Raw genomic sequence first — 19,689 nt, forward strand, 5'->3', positions numbered from 1 at the left:
TGAGGTCGGGTTAAGTCTCTTCAGCAAGCTATGTCACCAAAGTCAGCATATCACTGACATGCTTATTTGGTTCCTTCTGTCCAAAGCAAAATCATTTTCATAGCATCAGCAGTGTAGCAGAAACTGGGGTTCTTAGTAAATCGAACAGTGTTATAAACTTTGGGCCAGAAAATGCCTGGCAGTTTTCTTTCATGATATCACAAGAACAGGACATCATAATTCAACCTATAAACCTCACTGCTATCTGCTTGCTGATCCCATTGTTGCAGGGAAACCTTTCCACTGCATTGTATTTACCATATTTCCATAAGAAGTTTTATTTCCTAGTTTCTTTAAGGAGGGCTGATGCCAAGATCTCTTTGAAACTTTGCTTTAAGATAAAAAGAAAAAAAAAAAAAGGAAGTGATTGTCTGAGAAATAACCTAATTGTAATCTTACTCTGTGACATTATCAACCTAAACAAGCTGAGATCACCAATATAATAGAAAAAAATCACACCTTCAACTGTTACACTCTTTGTCTCAGAAAAAAGATTTAGCTTTGTAATAATCAGCAATAAATACCACAATCAAAAATTGTCACTCGGAGAAGTACTTTAGAATCCTTAAAATTCAACATCTAGGTAGGGATTAAGGCTAAAACAACAAAAGGCACAGCTGTAGTAATCATAAACCATAAAGGCTATATAAATGAAGCTGACACTAATGTGAAAAGCTCCCAGAGAGTTCCAAGAGAGATCATCACTTCATTTCCTTCTGAGACTCAAGAAAAGTATTCAGCCTTCATCTCCTACCCGTTGCATTTTTTACTGGCACGATCAGATCCACAAACAAGGGAACTCAGCGGGCCAACTTTATCCACTACTACTTCATCCTTGAAACCCTCACCAAAACTGCAGTCCCCTTTTTAACACATGCAAGTTTTCCACAGAGAAAAGGGGACTTTCTCCAAAGATTCCATAAGCGAAACGGTCTCTTGACCAGCAGCCTCACAGCCTTCTGCAATACCTCTGCTCTGTATGCCACCTTATGTTGGTACCTCCTTGAAGCTTCACAAGAAAATGACCAAAATCTGAAAAATTTACATAAACGTCTTTATTCCCCCATGACAACAGCTGTACTTTTATTAATCCCACTTGTACTGGACTGGATAAAGTCCAATGAACATGAAAATAACCTTGCAGTTAGACAATGGCTTCATAGACTGCCTTGAAAATAATTATACTGTTAATGGCATGGTGTATATATATGTAGATGAAAAATTTGTTATCTGGACTGGAAACTTAGACTCCTATATTGATTTCCACCACAAATTCAATAATTATCAACTTTCTGACAAGATGTCTCTAGAACATTCTTACTACGTTACTTTCCTGGATGCTATCTTCACCATCAAAACTGTAATGTAAAAATTCCAGAATATAGAAGAATGAGTCCACCCATTTCCATAAATATATCAAAGATATTAAAATATCAATACCAAAGATATTGAAAGATGTAAAATGCAGTTAGCAAAAGCTTATTTAAGCAGAATAACTGAAATGATCACTTGCTCTGCTCATCTAAGTCATCTAAAGAGGGCTTTTAATCAACAAAAACAGTCCTTTAAAAAAAAAATAATAAATCTGAAAACAATGTTAGGAATTGTGGACTCGAATAAGAGTGGAAAGGCCTTGCAGAGGGATCTGGATAGGTTGGAGAGCTGGGTGATCACCAACCGCATGAAGTTCAATAAGAGCAAGTACCGGGTCCTGCACCTGGGACGGGGAAACCCTGGCTGCACGTACAGACTGGGCGATGAGACGCTGGAGAGCAGCCTAGAAGAGAGGGATCTGGGGGTCGTGGTAGACAGCAAGTTGAATATGAGCCAGCAGTGTGCCCTGGCAGCCAGGAGGGCCAACCGTGTCCTGGGGTGCATCAAGCACGGCATCGCTAGTAGGTCAAGGGAGGTGATTGTCCCGCTCTACTCTGCACTGGTGCGGCCTCACCTCGAGTACTGTGTGCAGTTCTGGGCACCACAGTATAAAAAGGACATGAAACTGTTGGAGAGTGTCCAGAGGAGGGCTACGAAGATGGTGAAAGACCTGGAGGGGAAGACGTACAAAGAACGGCTGAGGTCACTGGGCCTGTTCAGCCTGGAGAAGAGGAGGCAGAGGGGAGACCTCATCACAGTCTACAACTTCCTTGTAAGGGGGTGTCGAGAGGCAGAAGACCTTTTCTCCATTAACACCAGTGACAGGACCCGCGGGAACGGGGTTAAGCTGAAGCAGAGGAAATTTAAGCTTGACATCAGGAGGGGGTTCTTCACAGAGAGGGTGGTTGCACACTGGAACAGGCTCCCCAGGGAAGTGGTCACTGCACCGAGCCTGTCTGAATTTAAGAAGAGATTGGACTGTGCACTTAGTCACATGGTCTGAACTTTTGGGTAGACCTGCGCGGTGTCAAGAGTTGGACTTGATGATTCTTAAGGGTCCCTTCCAACTCAGGATATTCTATGATTCTATGATTCTATGAATTATTTACTTGAAAGAAAATTCCATTACAAATGGAATAGGAATGATCCCAAATCCTTGTTTGTCGTGTAACATCTATCCATGGATCTTTTAGAACATCATTTCACACTTACAGCCTGTAACAGAAAAAGATCCTACTCTGAAAAAAGTATTCCTAGGAAAATATCAGAACACCATCCTGATGTTCAAACAGCCCTCCAGCCTTGCTGAGCTTACCTTTATAACCAAACACTTTATAACCAAACACTTACCTTTATAACCAAACACAAAATACACTCAATGGGTCTGGAGTGTGCCTCAGCATGAAGTGGAAACTGCCAACATCTCTAAAGTAAACAATCCCTAAAACAGACCTATTTAACATATCTTCAGATTCTATATCAGCACTTCTAGGATCATAATACATTTCAAGTACTGACATGGTAACTTTGCAAGGGAAACTCAGCCACAAGCATGCCCCAGATCGAATGGTACAGAAAGTCTGTCAAGGACAAAAATTATCCACGTGCCCTAAAGTAAGCATTTCTAACAAAACAATCTTTCTTATAATCTCTCAGGGAATCCTTAAGGGAAACTCACAAAAATATCTTCAGAAGATGAGAGCAATAATTCTAGTATATTTTTTTACAGTGTAATTCTGCTAAAAACATGCAGTGATCTTATTGTATACTATAATATTCCTTAAACTCTATATACTGTAGAAGCTATAACCTATGTGCCTATCTCTCTCCTATGTAATAAGTATCTTTTCTTTCTCCCCATTTACCTCCTTTTCTAACATCTTGTCTCCTCCATAGTTTCCATTTTTCTTGTAAAATAGCACAATTGATACATATAAAGTTCTTTCCATCTTGTACTTAGCTTCAAAAGCTATTGCATTTGTTTCAGACCAATCACCCAAATTATTTCCTAAGAGTAAGCCCATTATTCATAGGTTTTGCTGCTTTTTCATGTTCTGCTTCAGTATATTTTAAGAGAGGGATCCTGTAATCTGGGTTCAGACATCTTTTGCAAAATGATGTTTTCACTATTTGGGCCCAGTATTCACTATTGGCAAATGTATTTGGGTCCATTGCATTATTTTGCTATTTTGGCACCTCGAATCTTTCCATCCCCCATTCCACTTTGTTTTCATTTGTGAATTTGATGCATAAGAGCCTGAGGGCTGAGCTCAGTAACAGAAACATTGTCTCTTTCTCTAGAGGTTGTTATGTGATTATTGTGACAGGTTTGAAGTGCTCATGTTCTTTCTCTTTGAATTTTCACTAGGTTAACTGTTTATGAGCCATACCATGCCCCAGATAATTCATCCCTAGACATTCTGTACGATATCCAGAAATAACATCTAATTTTTTGTGTGTGTAGTTAGTATTTCTCCTGACTTTAGGTGTTCCCAAGTACCACTTGTGAGGATACCTCATGTTACCATGTACCCATTGGGACACTCACATGGACCAAACCTCCTTCCCTCTTTGCTTGTTTCCTACAGGTATGGGAAAGTATCCCAAAAGTACCAGATATTACAAGACATCAAGTTAGTAAATTCTCCACCTTTACTTCTCTGCAGAAGTATTCTACTGTGACATCAACACCTCTTCATAAAGATAGCCGTATTTTTTCTATAGTACAGAAAGTCAGCTCAAGCTGAACTGATTATGATAAATTAGTGCCCTCCATATCATTGTACACAGAAATAGTAATGAAGCTCAAAAAATGCCTGAAACATTTCTTTGTTTTTCCAATCAGCTTTTGATGTTCCAGATCTGGCGTCTATTTTAAGTGTGAAACCTCTTTGCTTTCAGCTGTTTTTTACTGCTGAAACTGTAGTCAGTTGATTTGAAGAATTCAATCTGAAGCACTGTGCTCCTGTTCAGACTTCTTCCTCTTTGAACTCCTTCAATGTAAGTATGGGATCTGTCACCCTCAGGCAGTGCCTGCAAAGATAGTGGTCATCTTTAGAGCTAGTGTGATTTGCATCCAAGGCTCTTGGTAAGATCTTCAGCATTTTAAGGAGATAGGTTATTAGGTGTTTTTCCACCCTTTCTTTTTGTATTTGAAGGACCACAAATCATTTTTATTATTCATTTTATTTTGATTAAACTTTCTTTTGATTCTCTAAAGAAATTAAAAAAAAAAAATTGTTCTTTCAAGACAGCATTATTGTCTGCTCTCTGTTGCCAGAGAGGCACAGAATTCCTTTCAACTATAGGGGTTTGAACACATTTTATCCCTCAGTTCAACTGTACTGTTTCTCACCACAAAATCAATCAATCAATCAATCCACCATCAGGATTTGATTTGATATGTTTGCACCAGAGAGCGATTTCTGGCATCTCCCTTTTTTTTTTTTTTTTTTTTTTTTTTTTAAGGCTAACCAAAGCGTTTTGAAAGATTTAGATGTTCCTCCTCCGTGACTGCTAGTCCTTTGAAGTTAAGTTCTGGCTTCTTGTCTTCTGTTGAACCTCCAAATTATAGTTGTATTTATATCCTGAGTTTCTGCTGACTTCTACTGATTATGGCATATTAATATATGAAAAATAATCTTAAGAAGTCATTTTTACATGCATTGTTTCCTGAACCACTTCTCTCTTTCAGTGAGCACACTGTAAGAGGCTTTTGTAACTTGAGGCAGGGGTCAAAAATAATAGTTTTGGATCCAAAGTTCTGGTAAAGTTCATGTTGTAATTAGGTATCTTTTTATGGAAAATTACAATTCACTTTCAGCTTGGTAAGATTACTTTTCTCCCAATTATTATTTTTGAAATATTTTGCGGTCCTTAGAGGTTAAATGTACTGTGTAAGTATAAGACGTTTTGTTAGTATTAGGGAGAAAAGTTATTTTACTTTCTAATTTTTTTTTTATATTTATTTTGCTGCAATGTTTAGCACTTGCATAAGGGGATTTTTTTTTTTTTACTGGTATAACACATTTATTTTCTTTCTTTCTTTTTCTTTGCCTTTTTATTCCCTCATTTTAGTAATTTGAGAGAGAGAGTTGTTTTGTAAGAAGCAAGCTTGCTTCCTTAAAGTCACAAGTTTTCTACTATAACACATCTGTTACGTTGGAATGCACTTTGATTTTCCAGGAATTTGAAATGAATTGAGTTGATAGGAAACAGAAAAGAGTGTATATATATAGACTGTATATATGAGTAGATAATGAAAATAGTTCCAGTTTAGAGACACATCTTGATTGTGAAATATTGCAGGTTCTGATAGGTTAATAATAAAATGTTATTTATGTTCAGTTCTCCAATTTACTTTTAAAATATTCCTGTTTACTGCTAAAGCCTAATTCATTTTTGTGAAAAGATTTATTATAATTGCACAGAAATATCCCTTATCTAGTACATCTAAAATTTCAGTAAAATTTTGGAGTTTTTTGATATTAAATCTTTGTGATGAAGTTTATTTTTGCTAATTGTCATCTATATAACTGATTACCATTGTTTATTATATTACTATCATGTGTTTATTATGTTTATTACCAAGCTATCCAGTAGGATATCATTAGAACTTGAGTGAGTGAGTAAAAAACCTTGTTTAACTGTGGAAGTATTTTATATGTACCTACAAAAGAAAATAATGATCTTGAAAGAAGTGCTTATAATTTTTTATTTTTTAAAAGTTCTGATAGATTACAGATGCAGGAAAGGAAGGTATTACAGGAAAATACCGAGGAATTAAACTGTCCTGTAAACATGCATCCTGAAGTTTGTTAGCAATTCATCTACTCTTTATGAAATATTGCAATATAGAGTAATGTAGTTTTGTTTTTTTGGTGGTGGTGGTTGTTGGTTTTGTTTTGTTTTGTTTGTTTGTTTGTTTGTTTTAATGCTCCTTTCATAATGCACTCCATCATTTTTGTTTGTTTGTTATCATGACACGATAAAGGATAAGATAAATATTGGCATATCCATAGGGGCATCAATTTTTAAGAAGAATTTTAATGCTAATTATGTTTCTGCTTAGTGTTCCACATATTGTATCATGGATCCATCCATTAAATGTTACTCCATCAAAAAATCACCAGAGCTACTAATAATGTTACATGCCAACAATGTTGTTTTGGACACAGATGTGGGTAGTGCTAAATACTTGGAATAAATCATACTATTATTGCAGTCAGTGGGATTTTTCTCTTACATTTAGTTATTTTAGAAGCTGAATAAAGTAAAAAGGGAAAGAAGAGGGAAAAAAAAAAAAAAAAGGAAAATATCAAATAATAGAATTAAGAGGGAGAAGGTTGCAAAGGAACAAATACTTGTTTCAGTAAAATATGTAACAAAGCAGACATTCAAAGTTGAAAGCTTTGGGTTGAAAAGGGAATGTTGGCAAAGGTTGGTTAAGAAGAGGTTTGCTATAACATTATAAAAAAAAGGTGAAAAATAAGAGAGAAATGAAAGTGAGTCAGACAGATAGCAGGCAAAGTGGAGAGAAATTAAGAGAGAGAGAGAAGGAAATTCATCCTGCTGCAGATAGCTTCTGCTGTCACTCACAAATAAGTATTGCCTCTAGAAAGGTCAGTTCAGGCATTGCCAAATGACAGAAGTGATAGAGGAGAATCACATCATCTGATATAAGGTGAGTAAAATAGGGCTCAAGATGTAATTTTAATCACTGATAGAACACTGTTTACTTTGACTAATCTATGAATTCTCCCTTGAAATGTGTGGAGAGTTCTGGTGAATATGACCATCTATTTTTCTGTATTTTAATGTGTCACAAATTACTCACACCTAAGTGCATGGTATAGCATCTTCTCATGTGCCCTGAACATTGAAGCCTTAGAAGGAAATAGGTATTGGAAGAGGTACTGAAAGCCCAAATGGTACTACAGAAAATAGGTAATTAAGTTCAAAAATGGTTTGTGAAGTCTTTATTTACTTGCAAAGTATTTCTTATAAAACAGATTGCATCTTCTATAACAAAAACTCAGCATTGTCTTCTTTCAGTGAAGATGTTGCTCTTTTACTGCGCCTACAATAGAACTCATTTCAGATTTTTCTTTCTATGTTTATGCTTCCTTTCATCCTGTAATTGTTAGGAATTCAGGTCTGTGGCTTTCTATAGAAATTAATGCATGGTAGTGCTGACAGTAACAATAGGAAAAACAATATTGCCAAGTTACATATGAAGCCCCAGCATCTCATTTTTGTGGAGTTTAAGGTTGCCATATACATTTGATCCAGTAAATTAGGTTAATAATTATCTTGTGTTGTGGTACTTTCCTTGTCTAATTGACAGAGTAGGTAGTGAATCCTTCAGACCAGTTTGGTTTCCTCTTTTTGCATTTGTTATCAGTCATATGAGGTAATGCTGAATTTATAGTTAATTTCCTTTTACTTGAAAATTGTTTTACGGGATAATTTCATGTTATATTAACAAGGAGAAAGGGCATCACAAAAAGAAAAGAAAGCAGCATGATAAACATTGTGACCTTCTAGTGTGGAACTGTATAGCATGCATAAAGGAGTGCTGCATTAAATGGAGGAGGGGGGGAGAAGGAAGTGGGTAATTATTTGTAGCAGTGCTTTTACTGTTGTTGGAATGAGACAGACTAACAGTGGCAGCAGTCATTTTGCTGAATCAAAGTCCATGTTAGTCGCATTATACACTGCCACAAAAGGTTGTTAAGGCTGGTATTAGCATGTACCACTGAGGACATTGGAAGGACTCGATCTGTCACACTAAATCGCCTTCTTGCCCTCAACCATTGAAGTCTCCGGCTCCTCTGACATGTTCTTTCATTAATGGCCTGGCCTTGACAACTGATCCTAATTGCCTCTGAACCGCACTTCATGTATTATTGGTGTCTGCCTGCCCTGGTTCATGTCAACAAGCCGCAGCATGCACAGGGTGTGCCCGGTGCCTTTTACTGAAATGATGCTCACATAGTCATTTACCTCTGAGGGTTTGGGTCTCACTGGGAATGAAGTATAAAGCTAAAGATCTTCCTGTCTCTTCTTAGTAATACTTTAAAGTGGATCTGTGCTATGTACTTATTAGGCATGTATGAAGACTCAGAAAAGCATCAAGCCAATTATGCAAGATTCCATTAAGGCATAGACTGTAAATGCAAAATAAAACTTGTCTGTATTTTAGTTACTGTGTTTGTTTATTCATTCTGAAAATCTTATGCAACTAGAAAGTATGGCTTACACTTCATTTTTCGTAAATAACAATGCTTTTCAAATTTAAAGTATAACAGAAATATTATCTGCAATATTGATAGAGTTCCCGTAGATTGAAATGATCTAACTATATAAATAGGTAGGAAAAGATTCCCATTAGTCAAGATGCAAATTAAAATAAAATCTATTTAATCTATCTTAATGGCTTCTCCTTTTGAATAAAACAGTTTCATAAATATATTTATTAATATTTCTGATAACTTTTTTGAAGTGTACAATTCATTTTATAAAGCAACACATTTTTCTTGATTCTAAAACCTTTCAATTTTCAGTCTTGCAGATTGCAAAAACTATGATGCATTTTAATTCTCCTTCTGCAGTACACGTTGTATTTTTACTGTGAAGTTTTATTTTTAAATCAATAGCAATATATCTGCCTGTCCAAAATGTTTGTATTCTTTAAGCATTGCTATGATTTAAAACTTGTATCATTTCTTGTAATGTTTTCTATGATTACCTCAGTCATCGAGAAGACTGAATAATTTGAATGGGAAGCCTTTTAAGCATGCAAGTTCTACCAGTGATAATAAAAAATAAATCACAGAAGTGCTAGGTATCATTTAGCCTAATCTAGACAGTGACATTTGGGCCACTAACAGCATAATCATAGTTATTGCTACAAATTGCTCCATGTTTGAGTTTTAATGTTATAAGTAAATTATGCCACAGGATAAAATATATGCTTCTTTGGGAATTAAACATGTTTATTTCAGCAATGTGGATATGGAATACAAGGTAGTTGGCAAGTATCTTTCATGTAGTAATACTGCCACCTTCTGAGCTAGTGAAGAATGACTCAGAGATGTACTTTTCTTCCCTAGGGACTTTCTGAAGAATGTGTTCTAGGTTGGTTGTTTGCTTTGAGTCAGCAGTATAACCTCCCAAAGTCAAAACTGCTCGAGGCCAGAAATTGCCTAAAACCTATTGTAGAAATTGTCGTTTCAAAATCCACTATGGATTTAATTTAATCCACTATGGATTTAATTTAATTTTTCATAGAGATTGTACTACTAATGTGAAAGTCTGTCAAGCTAGAAGAAATAGGCAGAAAAAGTCTTTGGGTAAAATTTTGTTAAAAACGCTTTTCTACATTTTTTTGGTAGTGTATTCATTTAAGTCCAGAACCAACAAATCATTCTTATTCTCTATATTTTGTCAAAAGACTGATCTTGAGTTAATTCTGATGTAAGAATTGCATAGGAGGAAAGGTTGCTCAGTGGTTTTAGAGCAGAGGTGGCCACAGCTGGGATTAGAAGATGAAGTGGATTGCAAACGTTCCTTCACCATCATTCATTCAGACAACGTGCCCTTCAGCAGAACAGCAAGCCCTTCTGATTTTCTCGAATTAGGAAGATTAGCATGAAGCACATAATGCGGGATGATGGAATTTGTCATAATTTGCATTGTCCTGGAAAGATTCAGTTTGATAGAGCGATGCATCTCAGAGCATGTCATGTCCCACGGGCAGGTCATGGAGGAAGCTTGGCAGAAATAATTTTGCGATATGTGCATCAGTTGTAAATGTCTCATGACCAATTTGTCAAAAAATAAATAAAAAAATGTGGAGGTCAGGAGAGTTGAAGGAGGTGGGCAATTGCCTAAACACATGTGGAAGTTAGATGTGATAATGGTAAATTAGACTTATATAATTTTGGAATAAGACGTGATTATGTGCAATACATGAACACATTGACTAGACACTTGACAGGTTACTGGTACAATTTTTGCTTCTACAGTATGTAAGAAAGGTAAATCTTTCATATAATTGCATTATGAAGTTTATTTTTGAAAATTCCTTACAGAAATTATCAGACACAAGAGCTTCAGAATCCGTTTTCTGTGCGATTGCTTCTGACCTTGATAATGTTCTCAAACTGCAGATAGAAAAGGATAATCAGCATGTAGTTGACAAAACGGACATGACAGTGTTACTTATATGCTGCGGCATTTCTAGAAATAGGCATGTAGAATTCAGACAGGCAAGGGGAACACACTTATTTACAGTAGCATAGCAAGAAGAAAAGGTCCAATGTCATGAATTGACCACGGTTTATTTATGGACCATCTGACAATGAAGAAACAGTCTTTGATATTTAGAAATCTTATCTGCCCAAGAACATTATAAGTAATGCTCATAGGTTATGTTATTTATCATTTCAATATCTGGTTCTACTTGAAGAAGACATTTTGCAATGTCTCCTTTATTTGTCTTTCTTCATACATTTCAAACAACAAATTAATGCCGGTGGTGCAGTAACACTGATATTTTGTGACAGTTGAGCATTTGTGAGTTGAGGGTCTGATAACAAAATCAAAATAAAAAAGGAGAAAATGAAAAGAAAATTGTCACTTCTAAGGACCTGCTTTACTGTCCATGAGATTCAAATAATTCTTCCTACCTGAAGTTGATAGTCAGGCCTTTCAGATGGTTATTATTATAGAATTCAGACTTCTGAAAACAAAATTACCTTAGGGTACAACACAACATAAATAAGTCTTTCAACACTGGATACCTGGAATCAAGATATATGCGACACTAATAATACTGCGTAATTATAATTGATAAAATTTTGTTGGTGTGAGGTTGTGTGTGTTTCTTGGTGTGTTTGTTTGTTTTAAATAAGTGTTTATAGAGTTCTGCATAAAAACTGCATGTTAATAAAGTCAACCCAAACCATCCAAAAACTTTTTTTTTTCTTGCAAACTAGTAGCACTTTGTCTAGGTTCTGTGACTTCTCAGTCTTCTTTTACATATTATACAGGTTTGTTTAATTTTTCAAGTTGCTATGCTAGTCAGAAATCATAACTGACTTGTAGTATCAATGAACAAAAATATTATTTCTGTAACAAGAGAAGGTTCCTACATCTTGAATATATATTACAAAAAATGAACTGTATCTTTTATTGAATCGGAATCCTAGACACTGTATTATTTAGTATTGAGTACAGTACAAGGTGAAGGAAAGCAATCTTTAGGAACCAGAGTGTGTTTTTATTACTTTGCTGGGCTATATATTTTTAAATGACAGAATAAATAATCTTTGAATCAGGTTGGTTAATATTTTATTCTTAAGATATACTTCGGTAACTTCTGACTGAAAAGCAACAAGTGTTCAGATTTTCTGTAACTTCTTCAATCTCTTGGAAAGTTTTGCACTGTCTGCTAGTCTACTTCACTTTGGTCATCTCGCTTGAATTGAGTTTTGAGGGCCAGTGCTTATGAGTGAACGATTTTGAATTATTAAGTAATCATTAAAAACTCAAAGCAAAGAATCATGATTGCTAGGTTTTTCCTGTGTAACTTAATTATAGAACATAGAAATACATTTGTAACTACGAGAGCAGAGCTCAAAAACAAAGCTGAACTGACTGAACAACATAAAAGTTTTGAAACTTTCCAATTCCCATTACTATTTAATTATTTGTGTTAGAATATTGATAAAGATTATTCAAACAATATTTTTACATTAGGCCTCTGTGTAATTTTTTCTTCCAGTGTTCAGTGATAGATTTAAAGCACATCCATTAGATTCCCCATTCTGAAAACAGAAACTATGTAAAGTACTTAAATTATTATATGCCCTCTATATATGTTTTGCTAAGAATGCATCCAGTAAATGATGAAGCTGTGTGAGTATATAAGAGTTGATGCAACTTCTTATGTAATGTCTTCTCAATATTTACCATTTCTGATTGTGACTATTCACTTACCAGTTTTTCTGGGATCTATGCCATATCAGTATGGAATTTAACAGCTTATTATGTTGTGTAGAATTCACACATTTCCTTTTTCTATTACCTTTGGGAAAGGCAATATGCGATGAGAGATTTTCGTTATCACTGTCATTTAAATAAGGGACATTCTGAAATGAACAAAAATGATCTGTGCCAGGTCTCTCTCATCACAGAATCACAGAATTTCTATATTGGAAGAGACCTCAAGATCATCGAGTGGCAGAAGAGTGTTTCCTGATGTGCAGACCATCAGATGTTTCAGTTTGTGCTTATTGCCTCCTGTCCTGTCATCAGACACCACTGAGAAGAGCTTGACTCTACTGTCTTTGCACCCTTCCTTCATGTATTTATACATGAAGATGAGAGTCCCCCTGAGCCATCTCTTCTCTAGGATAACCAGTTTCAGACTTTGGAGAAAAGCAGCAAGTATTGCCCAGGTTTAATTTGACACCATATTTTACAAAGCTGCTACATTTTGCTTTTTTCAGGATTGGAATCATTCTTAAACTTGAAAAAAAAAAAAGCATTTTTATAAAACTAATAAGCCATAAAATAGTTATTAAGTGATTGTTTTATTGAGAAAAATGAAGGGTATTAAGAAGTCAAGCATATTTGAACTCATCGCCTTTATTAAGTCAGAAGTATTATTCTGAACAGTACTTGATATAGGGTGTGGAAGACTGTAAATTGAAATAAAAAAAGTAGGACAAGGAAGCAAGAGAGAGGCTGTGGATGAGCAAAACCTCATCCACAGCGTAGTGGCTAGTGATGGTTTTCCCCAGAGGGAAGACCAAAGCAGATTAAACATGAGCAAGTTGAAAGTGATAAATTCAGTTTATTACATTCTCAGCTGAATCCCTCTGTGCCTATGTACTTCCCAAGCTTTCCCTCCTGTTCAGAGTACAAAAAAAGTTAATTACTCTAATTTACAAAAAGTATAACTGGTGCCTCAGTACACATGAATCAATGAATACATGAATACAGTACACATGAATACAATGGAGGTAAATCTGAATCACTAGTAGTCCGCCTTGGCAACTCTGCTTTTTTATTTTGTCATTCTTCTTTATTTTAGCTTTATACTATATGAATGCTCACAGTTCAGTTGTTTTCTATGTTAAGCTAAAAGATGTGGCTGCTTAGAAATTTTGTCTCCTAGCCTTACAATTTTTATTACTGTGTTTATTATTTTTTCCCTTCTGATTATAGAAAATTATTCTCTTTGCCAAAAAAACTAATTACCTTCATTATTTAACTAGCATTCAAGAGGTTTCAGCATGACACTTATTTAAAATAGAAATCCTTTGTTTTCAGTACACTGGTAGTTAACCAACTGTATTTTCATATTAAGGTTATTATTCGGCACATAACATTTTCCATTTTTCTGAGTTCTGCATTTCTCCATGGGAACTGCTAGCTGCTGAGCAATTTGAAAATATGGTCATCTGTATGGGAGAGTGAAAACTTTAGAAGCATGCATATAAAATGAGTCTTTTGAGCTTCTCTGAAAAAGTGACTTTATATAAAATTTGAATAACCCTAACAGTGGTTATTCTTGTCATATGTTTTCCATTTTATTTAGCAACTGTACATTTATACTTCTGGTTATGGAATGTTATTTGATAATAAAATTCTGCTCTAAGTTACACTTATCTAGGAAACTTGCTATGAGGTGTCAACCTAAAATCCTGAACTTTGTTGCATATGTAAAAACAGGTTCTAGAGAATGATAGCTTACAAAAATGTAATGTTGCCATTATAAGATCCAGAGAGGTAGAGGAATAAAGAACCAGTGCAGCGTTGGTTTATTTGCCTCATACTCTACTATGATGTAGACAAGTATCTTTTACCTTTACCAAGGCATTTTCTTGTATGATGTGCTAATTCCATTTAAACACAAAAATTATAGTAATAATTATGAAAATAGCTTCTTAATTGAGATTTGTTTCAAAATCTTCATTTATTTACTTGTGGATTTTATTTATTTATTTTCTAAATATATTTTTAAATTAAATGCAATCTGTTAAACATTTAAGTACTCTTGAAGGTCAAGTTGAAGACAACCCTGCAAAAAGATTTAACATTAAGTAAACCTGAATGACTACTATTATGTGAAGGATTGTCATGTAATAGAAAAGTCCTATAGTAGAAGTGTCAGTTTGCTGTGTGTGCGCCATGGACTTTATATATACTTGTATAGTGAACACCTCTGAGATGTGAAGATTCACAAATGCATTTGAAGTTTCTACTCCATCTAAGCTGCCAGCTGTCTAGAGGTGTATAAATACAGAGTAAAATTTGTGGACAAATACAGTGAAGCAAAACAAGTTTAAAATGATAACCTGTTTATGCAACTTGCTTTATCTCTCTGCCCCTTCATGTTGAACCATATAATTTTCTATGTCAAATGATATTTTTATTTGCTTGCTTATTTTTGATTTTTCAATTATTATTTATTTGGCATTGAAGACTATTGAGTGGCTAGTCACAAAAAGTAGCCTGGTGGTTACTTATGTTGTTGTTTAGTAGTATTAGTCCTTTACTTTGTTTAGGTTCATCTTCCAGCAAAAGCTCCAGATCCTGGGTGTCTGCTTATTTTAAGCATATAAAACCAAACAGAATTGAAAAAGAGGAAGTAATTTGTCTTGTCTCTTCACTGTGCTTTAAAACACCATGCATATAAATAACAGCTGCAAATCGCAGTCTCCTCTTCCAACTCCCTGTAGTTTATAGTGACTTGCATAGACTTCTAAAATTTATACCAGCTTGTGAATCACTGTAAGGTTCTGTCCAGAGCATTTTGAAGAAACGGAGGAATTTCAAATAGGAAAGCATCTCTCTCCGTTCCTCAACAGTTTATGGTCTGGGATTATTCTAAATTGTTTTCAAAAAAAGGAGAGACTATTTTCTGAGCAAAAAATGCAGTTGGCTTTTAGAAGTTTAATAGCTCCAAAATGAGAACTCTCAGTTAGTTTTCTTTCAGATTTATCTTTTCATGTTTGGTCCAATTTCTTTCACAAGAAGACTTAAAATATTCTCTATTAAGGTTGTAAGTCTCCTGATAGCTACACATTTGCTGTCTAATTTAAGATTTTGGTTATGTTGACCAACGGTGGCCCTCAAAAGAGTAGTAAAACAATAGTAATTTAAGTGCTAAAAATAAACAAAACAAAAAGAAAAGGAAAAAAAAAAAAAACACAGCTTCCCTTTTGTTTGTACAACAACTCATTCAGAAATCTTAAAATTCTTTTTCTTTTATTTTCAGTTTTCATGAACAGCCATATCTGAACAGGGCATTAAATTATGTCATTATATATTTTACTCCATGTTCTTCTCTTATTAATTTTATTATGAATTCTATATTATTTCAATCAGGAAGTGCAGACATGAGGATGAATCCAACATTAATCTAAAAGCTGTTTTGTCAGTGATCCAGCAGGTCGCATATAGATGATCAATCGTGGTGTTTTTTTCAAAACATTGCAGTATTGCAGGACCGTACCATAGGGCATCTGCAAGACATAATTTCCCAAAGATACTGATTCTAATCTTGGTCAGCTTGGCAGCTGGTAGCAGCTTGCTCCCTACCCTTTTTACTTTTATTTATTGACCAGCTAGTTCATAGGCTATTTCATAGAATCATTCAGTTTTTCATTCAACTGTTTAACCTAGCATTTTCAAATCCACCATTAAACCATGTCACTAAACTCTACATCTACACATTTTGTGAAGACCTCCAGGGATAGTGACGCAACTACTTCCCTAGGCAGTCTTTTCCAATACTTCACAACCCTTTCAGTGAAGAATTTTTTCCTATTTTTCAGCATAAACCTCCTGTGGTGCAACTCAAGGCCATTTCCTCTTGTCTTATCACTAGGTTCTTGGTAGAAGAGACCAATCCCTGCCTTGCTATAGCCTTCTTTCATGTAATTATAGAGCATGATAAGGTCTCCCCTGAGCCTACTTTTCTCCAGACTGAATAACCACAGCTCCTGCTGCCACTCCTCATAAGACTTGTTCTCCAGACCCTTCACCAGCTTCTAAGCCCTTCTTTGGACATGCTCCACACTTCGATTTTGTGGTGAGGAACCCTAAACTGAACACAGTATTCAAGGTGTGGCCTCACCAGAGCCGAATACAAAGGGACAATCACAATCAGTTATTTACTATCTCCATGGTACAGTACATAATGTAACACTAGCATGTAAGAAAAGTATGTCTAATGCAAGGAAATAGTAAAAGTTACTCTGCTATCCCCAAAGGCAAAGTAAGATGTAAATCAAGTGTTACATCAAAAGTTTTGTTATTAGAAAAACATGATAAATATAAAATTCTAGTAAGTTCTGCTATTGTGCAAACTGAGAAACTAAGATCGATGTTTCAGATCAACTGAAAAGAGACTTGTTTATTAGCATCTTTGTCTTGCTAGTAGCGTTTTAATAGAATATTAGCATCTTGTCTTTGTCTATTTCAAAAAAGAAAAAAGACAAATTGATATAGATTATTTTTAGTAGTATTGTCTTTAGAAGGTATTAATAAAATATACACTAGATGAAAGGTCCACAAAGATAGTATTTTTAAACTGCACTTTGAAAAGCTATCTGTGGTAAGGGAAAAACAGAAATTTTTATTCCATTTGTAACCTTTACTCTGGATTTCAGATCAAGTTATAATACTAGTTATATAAATATAACTAGTATTAATAATTTATCTTTGCATTATGTTTTTCAACAGTAGTATACTGAACACTTTTGGATGTTTTCAAACTATTGGAAATATTTTGATGGTACCTGGTCTTTTATTTTAAGAGATGAGGCATACAGTTTGTAAGTAAAGTTCATTTCTTGGATTCAAATTGTAATTTTAACTCGTGTAATAGTTAACCATAAATATGTACAGTCTCAAGAGCTGCGTGTTTGCAATTAAAAATGGTTTATTAGTTTGAAAGAGAATCCTCTCGGCAGTCATTTAGAATCATAGAATCATTTAGGTAGGAAAATACCTTCAAGATCATTAAGTCCAACCATCAAAGAAGAGATTACAATTTTTAAATTTCAGTTATATTATAAGCTTTAGTTATAGGTGTAGGTGAAACCTCTCAGTAGCATTTTGCTAGGTGATTCTAAAGTAGTAATTTTTGTTCTACTGCCTATAACTATTTCAATTTTTTGTCCCAGTTGAAAAAAACAGTTATGCCAAATGCAGCATTGTTTTGTGGAGTTGAATCATATGACAGAGAGTTGAGAATCTATACAATTTAAATTTAGTTCTTTTTCCAGTTGGCTGTCTCATAGTCAGTAAGTATTTTTAATGTCAGCCAAACCAATACACTTATGTATTGTGACATTATTGTCACAATTGTGACAGAAGACTCAGAGAACTTCAGTTTGTAGGTCCTGTTGCCACTGCCCTGCTGCCACTTAGATGTGGGAAATTCACAGAGATATTTAGCATGGGCATGTGTCTGATGCATATGTATAAGCAGAACTTTTAATTATTGAGGAAAACTTACTACAAAATCTTACACTCTTAGGACTTTGGGCAGAAATTTTGGGTGTAATAGTCTTGCAGTTAGAGATCTAATTTATGCTAATGGCATACCTGGATAAATTACAATTAATATATGTATATATATAAGGAGCTAAATGGCATATGTATGAAAACAGTAATCTGTTTTGGAACTGTAGAAAAGGAGGTTCCTTTTTAGATTGAGATGTAGTGACTTCAAAACATCTTGCAGGATTATCAGATTTCATTTAATGCATTTTGTCAAAGTATTGTCTGCTGCTTGTTTCCTCCTTATGCTTTGCAGAAAGAGAGATACATTAAATATAATTTTGTTTATTTAAAAGAAAAAAGATGACTTTCCTTGAAGTGTTTTGTATTGTCTCAGAAACATTATTAACTTTTAACAAAGGAAAAAATATTGTCTGTGAATATATAATAAATTCTTATTCTGAGAGAAAATTTCATTCCAACTGAAGATGAACTACAGTATCATTTTTGGAAAAAGGGAGAAGTTTTATAAAGCTTGTGGCTGTAAATTTCAATTAGTGATTGAAAAATGTACCAGAAAGAAGTTGGTCAAATATAAATCAAATAGGTAGTGGGACCATCAGATTAAGCTCTCAGAAGAAAATAAATCTGTGCTTTGGCAGATGAAAATGTGTCCCAAACATAATGGACTGGGTACGTAAGCATTCCAGTTCCTTGATAGTCCTTTTGGAATTGGCATGTCTGTAATGAAGGCTTCTGAAAGAACTTAAAAACCATGAGGTCAGGGCAGAGAGATAAGCTTTACACGTTTCAGCTGCAGAAACAGAATTAAAATGTGTTTCTGGAGTTGTCATAAGATCTCATTATTGACTTTAATGTTAACTTTAAAAACAAACAAACAAACAAACCAAAAAACACGAAGAATACAGTTTTGATCATCTTGTTAGATCACGAGGAGCCACCACATCCCCTGCCATGTTTCGAAGAACACTGTGTTACTATTGCTGGACCAAAGTTACACATCTATATGCATTGTTGTATTGATATTTTGGACAGACTGGACTAAAGGGTGTAAAGTGTAAGTGGTAGAGGTAGTACCTGAAAGGAAGAAAGGTCTTGAGATGCGCACTGGAAAAGCTTCTGAATATCTGTTTCAAATACAAGACTTCCTTTGTAAACCTGAGCAAATTGTTTAATTATATTAGATCTCAGTTCTTCATCTGCAAATAAGTATTATGTTGCTTGTATTGTTCATTTACCTTTTTGTGGAGTCTCAGAACTCTGGAAAGTGTCCATGTGAGTCTGTATGAAAAATTATTAACGCAGTAATTCAGTATCTTGTTACTTGAGTAACTTAAGTGCTAGAGAGAATGCTGTTCCTGTCTCTTCTGAAGTACTGAATAGAGTTCCTGTCTGGGGAGAGAGCAGGGTCTTTTTTCCAAGTCTTTTTCTTAGTGCCCAGGCATCTGCCAGTTCCATACTCTTTCCACTTAGTGAACCATATATACTCCACTGAAAGGCAAGTCGAAGCCAACAGTACTTGTTGGTTTGGAATATCAGACAAATGAAATGAGGAATGGTCCTTGCCTTCTCAGGGGAATGGTGATAAATGCTGTGTGAATGAGTCGAGGATGTGGAACTACTAGAACATGACAGATTCCTGTTTGGGAGACCATTCAAAGCCGGATGTTACGTAGTGAAAAAGAAAAGAAAACATAGATTTGGCTGTGTAGCAGTTATGAAAAGTAAACA

General features: G+C 34.9%; 1 protein-coding gene across 3 annotated transcripts in view; it reads left to right on the top strand.

Annotated features, from left to right (window-relative positions):
• Nucleotides 1-19,689, top strand: part of DPH6 (diphthamine biosynthesis 6) — a 205,239-nt gene that overhangs the window by 105,787 nt on the left and 79,763 nt on the right. The window lies entirely within an intron of this gene.

The sequence above is a fragment of the Aythya fuligula genome, chromosome 5, assembly GCF_009819795.1.
Source record: "Aythya fuligula isolate bAytFul2 chromosome 5, bAytFul2.pri, whole genome shotgun sequence".
In the NCBI taxonomy this organism is placed as follows: Eukaryota; Metazoa; Chordata; class Aves; order Anseriformes; family Anatidae; genus Aythya; species Aythya fuligula.